This window comes from Amphiprion ocellaris, chromosome 9 (genome assembly GCF_022539595.1).
Source record: "Amphiprion ocellaris isolate individual 3 ecotype Okinawa chromosome 9, ASM2253959v1, whole genome shotgun sequence".
Taxonomy (NCBI): domain Eukaryota; kingdom Metazoa; phylum Chordata; class Actinopteri; family Pomacentridae; genus Amphiprion; species Amphiprion ocellaris.
The window spans coordinates 3,112,619-3,120,124 of NC_072774.1; the positions used below are offsets into that span (position 1 = coordinate 3,112,619).

General features: G+C 38.4%; 1 long non-coding RNA gene across 1 annotated transcript; it reads left to right on the forward strand.

Annotated features, from left to right (window-relative positions):
- Window positions 1-500: 500 nt before the first annotated feature.
- Window positions 501-4,003, forward strand: LOC129349673 (uncharacterized). Its single transcript, XR_008602770.1, has 2 exons — window positions 501-1,817; window positions 3,500-4,003. It is a non-coding gene; the product is annotated as an uncharacterized LOC129349673 (long non-coding RNA).
- The last annotated feature ends 3,503 nt before the right edge of the window (window positions 4,004-7,506 follow it).

The following is a 7,506-nucleotide window of genomic DNA, read 5'->3' on the forward strand; positions in this document are numbered from 1 at the left end:
TAAATGTAAGCACAGCAGAAACAATAATCACATCACAGAACTACCACAAGTCCATCAGTGGGAGGTAATTATTAGAATAAACTGACTGAACTCTGACCTGCTGTGTTTTTACCTGGAACACCTGAGGGCTGAACTACGAAGGAGATTAGTGGGTCAGCAGGTAAGTTGAACCGAAAGTCAGAGTTTTCAGGATCTTCTAAAAATCTGTTTAGATCTCTATGATCAGTGATGTTGTGGAGCGAGATCTCTATGGTTACTGACGCTGCAGAGCTAGATCTCCATGGTACCTGATGCTGAGGAGCTAGATCTCCATGGTACCTGATGCTGAGGAGCTAGATCTCCATGGTACCTGATGCTGAGGAGCTAGATCTCCATGGTACCTGATGCTGAGGAGCTAGATCTCCATGATACCTGATGCTGAGGAGCTAGATCTCCATGATACCTGATGCTGAGGAGCTAGATCTCCATGGTACCTGATGCTGAGGAGCTAGATCTCCATGATACCTGATGCTGAGGAGCTAGATCTCCATGGCACTGTTCCCTCTAAGCTGCGCGCGTGCGCAATTGCGCACTGCTGACACGGTGTCCACGCACAGAAAATCTGCGCTGGCACAAAAAGAAAAAAAACTCAACCTAAATTGTAAATAAAATAAACACGTAACAATTCATTCTGTGCTATTTTTCAATGTGAGTCAGTGAGTGACCGGTGACTGGCTGCTGCAGCCAATGATGCGACTCACATACGTATTTACCATAGACTGTATATAATGGTATTTACGCAGCTAATCGTCAGGCGTCCTTATGTGCAGCCATCGTTGTTCTCATAGATATGAATGAGTAGATAGGACACGCCCCTTTGAGCTGCGTGCTACAGCGAGGCTAAGCTAGTGGGGGCAAAGTTTCAGTGCATTCCATTGATGTAGACGGCGTGAAAACGGAAACAAGAAGTATGCCGGCTCACTGTGCTGCATACAGTTACACACTACGTCGTACGATTGAGACAAGGAAACTTGGAATGACTTTTCATAGGTAAGAATAGTTTTTGGCTCTTTTTTCATTATGAAATCTTGTTGAGAGCTTCCAGTCTATGAGAGCTAACTAGTTAGCCACTAGCAAAACGCTAAGGCGAGCTAGCAGCTTGACAAGCAAATACCAGACGATTAATAGTAGCTGTAGTATAGTTGTACAAGCAGTAGTAGTAATACTAAAAGTACAAGCAGCAGTAGTAGTATAAACAGCTGTTAGAGTCGTAGAAGTAGTATCAGCATTTGTAATAGTATTACAAGTTGTAGTAGCAGTCCCAGTATCAGCAGCAGTAGTTTACTACCACCACTAGTACTAGTAGTAGTCACATTGCTATTACTACCACCAATACTACCAATAGTAGTTATAAAGCCTAACTCATGTATATCCAGATTACCATCTATGTTCTTCCTCCAAACCCATTTTATGATTGGGACTACAGGCAGTTCTCTAGGACTGCTCTCAAATAATTGAAATGTTACTAAACAAGGTTATACTTATCAAATTAAATAGCTCTGGTCTCCAGTATATTGGCAAATTCGGTTCTTTGTACTTAATTTATTAGCATGATTTCTTTTTAATATGTTGTGTACAGACTTAATTACTTCTCTGTCTACTTTTCTTACTCCATGTAGGTTTCCCAGAGACTATGGGTTGAGGAGGAATTGGAAGTTTGTTGGCTTAGACCTGGTGTCATTCCATCAGTGTTAAACTTCCCGGCTCATCTTGGAAGAGTACGTACCAGAAAGACCACGACCAAGCAGCCTTGAGATCTTAGACAGCGTCTCCCTGAGGTGGGTGTCGACGGTGTTCACGGTCAGGTCTGTGGTAATCCTGTCAAAAAACAAAACAGAAAAAAATCTAGATTATAAATCAACATGTAACCAAAGCACTCTGTGTATAACGCCATAGTATAGGATGTAGTTCAGAAAATGTCAAAGTATAGTATGCTTTACTCAAGAATAACATAGTATGGCCTGTAGTTCATAGTACAGCATGTTGGCAAGAAAAAAAAAACAAAACATAGATTATTATGTGGTTCAAAAAGCGCAAAATGATAGGATGTTGCCTAAAATTGTCATGTATGATATGTGGTTCAAAAAATGTCATAGTGCAGTATATTGTCAAAATAGTATGTAATTGAAGAAAACATCAGAGTATAATATGTCATCTAAAAAATGCCATAGAATAATAATTTCATTGCACAAGTAAAAGTATAGTAACTTTTAAAACTGTTCGAATTCTATGTTGCTAAAAAAAACAAAAAAAATAAACAAAAAAAGTCACAGTAATATGTCAATTAAAAAAGCCTATAGTATAGCGTGTCGCCCAACAAACATCATAGTATAGCATGTGGCTCTAAAAACGTCACAGTATAGCCTTTAGTCCACAGCTGTCAGTAGGTGAGGAGCAACACAAAAACAGTCCAAACACTGGTTTCCAGAGGGTTAGACAAGAATTTATTTGAAAGAGTAAGTTTACAACAACACAACATGTGAGGGGGTTAAAAACAAACGGGTGTTAGTAAAATAAAAATAAATAAACAGAACTAAAAGTGAACTTCATGTTGACATTGATGGGCATTCCAACCAGGAACAAAGTAAAAGATAATCAATACGAAAAAAAACCTCTTCCTGTTCACCTCTTAAAACCCCAAAACACACCGCTGTAGCACCCTAAACTAAAACTAGCGGTCGACCGATATATCGGCGGGCCGATATATGGACTTTTTTCAATATCGGCCATCGGCCGATATTTAGAAATAAAAAGCCGATTTGTGATCAGGCACCCGTACGGGCAGCTGTCGCGACCGCTTTTCCCTTAGAAGGACCCCCGGCACTCAGAGAGCGGAGCATGAGCGGAGCGAGTGAGCCAGGCAACAACAAGCCTTGCTCCACACACTTTTTGAGTTAAATTTATTGAAAAAAAGTTTTATTTAATCACTGAAGACACTTGAGAAATTGTCGTTGATGCCAATTTCATATTAAACTTTTGTGTTTTATTTTGTGGTTTTTCTAAAGATTTGTAATGTTTAACTGCACTACGTTATTTAATTTAATTAGCATTTGTTACAGTTTTTATTTTGTGATCATGTTTATCTTTTATACTTGAACAAGCAATTGCACTTTCAGGTTACTTTTTAATTGTATTTTTTGTAAACTTTAAGTATTTTTTTATGTTATTGTACTTTTTCACTTTTTGTGTTCAATAAATGTTAGAGTTCTACTAGTGTATTTAATTTGTAATATATACATGTATATACTTTTAGTGTTTAAATTGCCTTTTGTAATCGATGTGCTTTAAAAAAAAAAAGGATATCAGCCTTAAAAATTGGCTTCTACAATCAGCTTTAGTTATCGGCCAAAAATTTTTTTAAAAATCGGTATCGGCATCGGCCTTTGAAAATCCCATATCGGTCGACCTCTAACTAAAACTACCAGTGGGTTCCCTGTTTTCCTTTGTGAACAATTCAAAGGTCCCTCTCTATCTCCCCACACATCCACCAACCACTGGAACACATCTCCAAAGTTCTGCCAGGCCAGCTCAGCTTCCCCTCAGAAGAAGTGCCACCACCTGCCAGATGAAGGAGCCTTTTGAGAGGCAGCTGGCATCGTGATTGGACTGTACTTTGGTCTGTTCCAATCCAGCTTCAGCTCCAGAGACGGCAGGCGGGACGAGTCAATGGAGGCCGGGTGGACGAAGGCATGCAGCTGAGTACAATCCAGAAAACAACAGAGGAGGAGTGCAGCATCCCAGAGCCAGAACAAACAGAGTAGCATCGTATGTCTCTTAGAAAACATCATAGTATAGCCTTTGGTATGAAAAAACACCATCATATACATCGTAGATTGTACAAATAACAAGTCAAAGGAAAGAGACATACATTGTAGAATTGTAGTAATTGTGGGCTGACTGATTTACTGATTATCAGTATTTTATTTTTTACTGATTTATAGTAATAAATACATTTAAAAATGGCGCTACTTTGGCTCTGAACCTTTATCTACCTGTGGTCGCTCTGTCTTCTGGAGTGACTTGATTGGTTATACGTCACGAATAAAACTCCTTTAACTTAACATCTGTAAACAAAACAAAAACGTATCAACAAAGTTTTCTGTTAGAGTTTGTGTTCTTCTAAGTTTAACTCAAGATTTTAAATACTTTCATTTACTGCAAATGAATATCGACTCCAAATGTCTCACTAATAATCATTATCAGCCTAAAAAACCTACAAAACACCCCTCTATACTCGACCAAACTTAGTACAGTCCGGTTCCCCCTTCTATAAATCTACTTGGAATCTTCCACTTCCTGTTTGTCAAAGTGGCCTTCTACCTGGACAGGTTTTGTTGGAGCTCATGCAACAAACATTTTGGGTAACTGCACTTTAATATGGATGAATGACACTGAATTAGAGTCTGTTTTAATGAGACTGAATTAAGATGTGTAGCTCTGTCATTAAATAGAAAATTATTTCTCAGAATTCACAGAGAAAAGTCTGAAATGTTTGCTAGGTTAGCATCCCACATGTTCTTTGGCTCAGCTAAAGCTAACTCTCTCCAACTTCTGGATCTCTTGAGTTGCTTGTTGTTAAAATATCTTGCTAGAGGTGCTGAAGCTCAGAAAGTCTGAGATGTTTGTTCAAGATAAGCTCATTCTCAAGTCTGATCTGAACTGTCCTCTTTTGTTTGAACTTTCCCTAAACTTAGGAGTTAATGACAGAGCAGCACATCCAGACTCAGTCTCATTTATGTAGAGATTAAACTTCAGTGTCATTCATTGATGTTAAAGTGCAGTTTTTCAAATGTTTGTTGCACATGCTCCCGACCAAACCAGTCCAGGTGGAAGATGACGTGAAGAGAAATCTCCAGAGGATGAATATCACACATTTACGTTGGAAATAAATGTCCTTTAATTGGACATTGTCATGCAAAAGTTGGATTTCCCTTTAATGATGTTCAAATCTTTGTTGAGTGTTTTGTTGATGTTGGTTTCTAAATGTTTTCTAACACTCGGCCCCAAAGATTAAAACCTTTTACGGCTCACAAGCTGCAACAATTCACACATTATCAACTATCTTTCTGACTAAACTAAGATAAAAAGTGAAAAACTGCCTGATTCCTGCATCATGAATGTAAATCTTTTTGGTTTTCATGACAGTAAACTGAATATATTTGGGTTTGACGTTTTATAAACCAAAACAAGAAATGAATTAGTGGAGAAAACAATCAACAGATTAATGGACAAAGAAAATGTGTTTTCCAACATATATGGCTGAGTTACTCCAACATTAAAAGATACATACAATTTTAATTCAATTTTATTTATATAACACCAATTACAGGTCAAATTGTCTCAAGACGCTTTTTTTGTTGTTGTCATATTTAAAATATGACAAAGTAAGAAATTTAAACCTCTTGACTAATCCAATTTATTATTTGTTTTTTAAGAGACTAATGGACAATTAAAATAAGTTTCTTCACTAAAACTAATAAACATGAGGTCAAATAGAAGGAACAGTTTTAAATACTGCAGTCCCACGACGACAAGAATAAGTTTGTCAACAAAAACTAAATCTGCTGGTGGATTCCATTAAAGTCCTAATAAATGATAATAAAGTGTGATACTAAAGGTTTGTGGTGCTAAAAATGTCCAAGTAAAGATATGAAATTGAACATCTGGATGGAGGTTGATCAAAGTTGACCTCCCTTCATTTCTCTGGAGTCGACTCCATGAATTTTATGGATGGTGGTTAAAGACCTGCTCTTCTAGTCGCTGTAAAAAGTCAGTCCATCCTGGCCGACTTCAACACCTCTTCATGACAACTTGTTCTGCCTCCGACCTGGTGGAAACTCCAGAAACTCGGGAAAACCCGTGGAGACTCGAAGAACTCGTGGAGACTCGAGGAACTCGTGAGGCGGGGGAAGGTGTGGTGGGTGGTGGGGGAGTAGAGGGGGGAGGCCGCCACCCACCTTCCCGCCTACACTCCGCCCTGACTCCACCCAGACTCCGCCTTGGCTCCACCCATGTGGTGACTTCAGGAACTACGATGCCAAAGGGACGACGAATTTATTTCTTTTTGTCTGATCTGTAGCTCAGTGAGTTAAGGATTTGCCTATGGAGCTGCAGGTCGCTGGTTCAAGACCAGACACTTCTTAAATTTTCTCAAAATCCTGACAAAGACAAAGAAAGAAAAAGCCGGTGGTGGGTCTTGAACCTGCGACCTTCCGCTTAGTAGTCTATCCTCTTAACCCCCTGAGCTACTCGCTCAGATACTAATTCTTCTTTTTTTTGCACATTTATCATCTATTTTTTGCCATTTCCGAGTTTTTTTTTAACTCGAGTCTCGACTTGACCGTTTTTCTCAGGAGGTTGGACTTCAGCCTTTGTGCTGGAGGGTGGAACCCTCAGTTCCAAGACTTTCCAAAGCCTCCACACCTCCCGAGTCCTCAGGACCTGGGCTTTCACACAGTCTGAGGGCTGAAATTTTCTAAGTTCCACAGTAGTTCTCTGTTAGATTGAACTTTCAGACAGTCCAAGGACTGATATCTTCTAAGTTCCTGAGTACTTCTCTGTTAGTTTGAACCTTCAGACAGTCTGATGGCTGAAGTTTTAAAAGTTTCTCAGTACTTCTCTGTTAGTTTGAACCTTTCGACAGTCTGAGGACTGAAAACCTAAAAGTTCTTGAGCGGTTCTCTGTTAGTTTGAACCTTCAGACAGTCTGAGGACTGAAATTTTAAAAGTTTCTCAGTACTTCTCTGTTAGTTTGAACCTTTCGACAGTCTGAGGACTAAAGTTTTAAAAGTTTCTCAGTACTTCTCTGTTAGTTTGAACTTTCTGGTTAACAGAAGCCTTAAAACTTGTGACCATGAGTCTTGATTTCACATTTAGACCATCCATCTGAGTTCTTCTCAGACCTTCACCTGTGGGTTCTTTAAAAATCCTGAACAAACTTTGATTCTCTTCACTGAACAGTAAAGTTTGTGGAGATCAGAAGGTAACATTAGTTTGATCAATGCCTTCAACTACTAGTAGACTTTATCTGGAAAGCAGTTTTCTGAAATGAGTTCTTAGTAAATCTGTCCACAATCAAACCAAGAACACAGAAAGAGGAAATGTTTGAAGAAACAACTTGATGTTTTCATTTCAGACTAGAAAACGCTTTAAGACCTTGATCTGTTTTTGCTCTTTTTCATTGTTTTATTGTCTCTTCTGTTTAATTTGATCTTCTAAAGTGTAACTGGTGTCTTTTCAAATGTTTTGTCTTTAGTTTGATTCTTCTTAAATGTTTAGTTTTGCTCTTTTCTCACCTTTTATTCTTTTCTAATGTCTGATTTGATTTCGAAATGTTTTGTCTTTTTAATGTTTGTTGTTTTTTCAAATGTTTTATCGGCTTGTTTGAAAAATTTCCTTTTCTTTCCCAATGTTAAAGTTTTCGATTAAATCTTTAAGGTTTTTCTTTTTAAATGTTTTACCACCTTT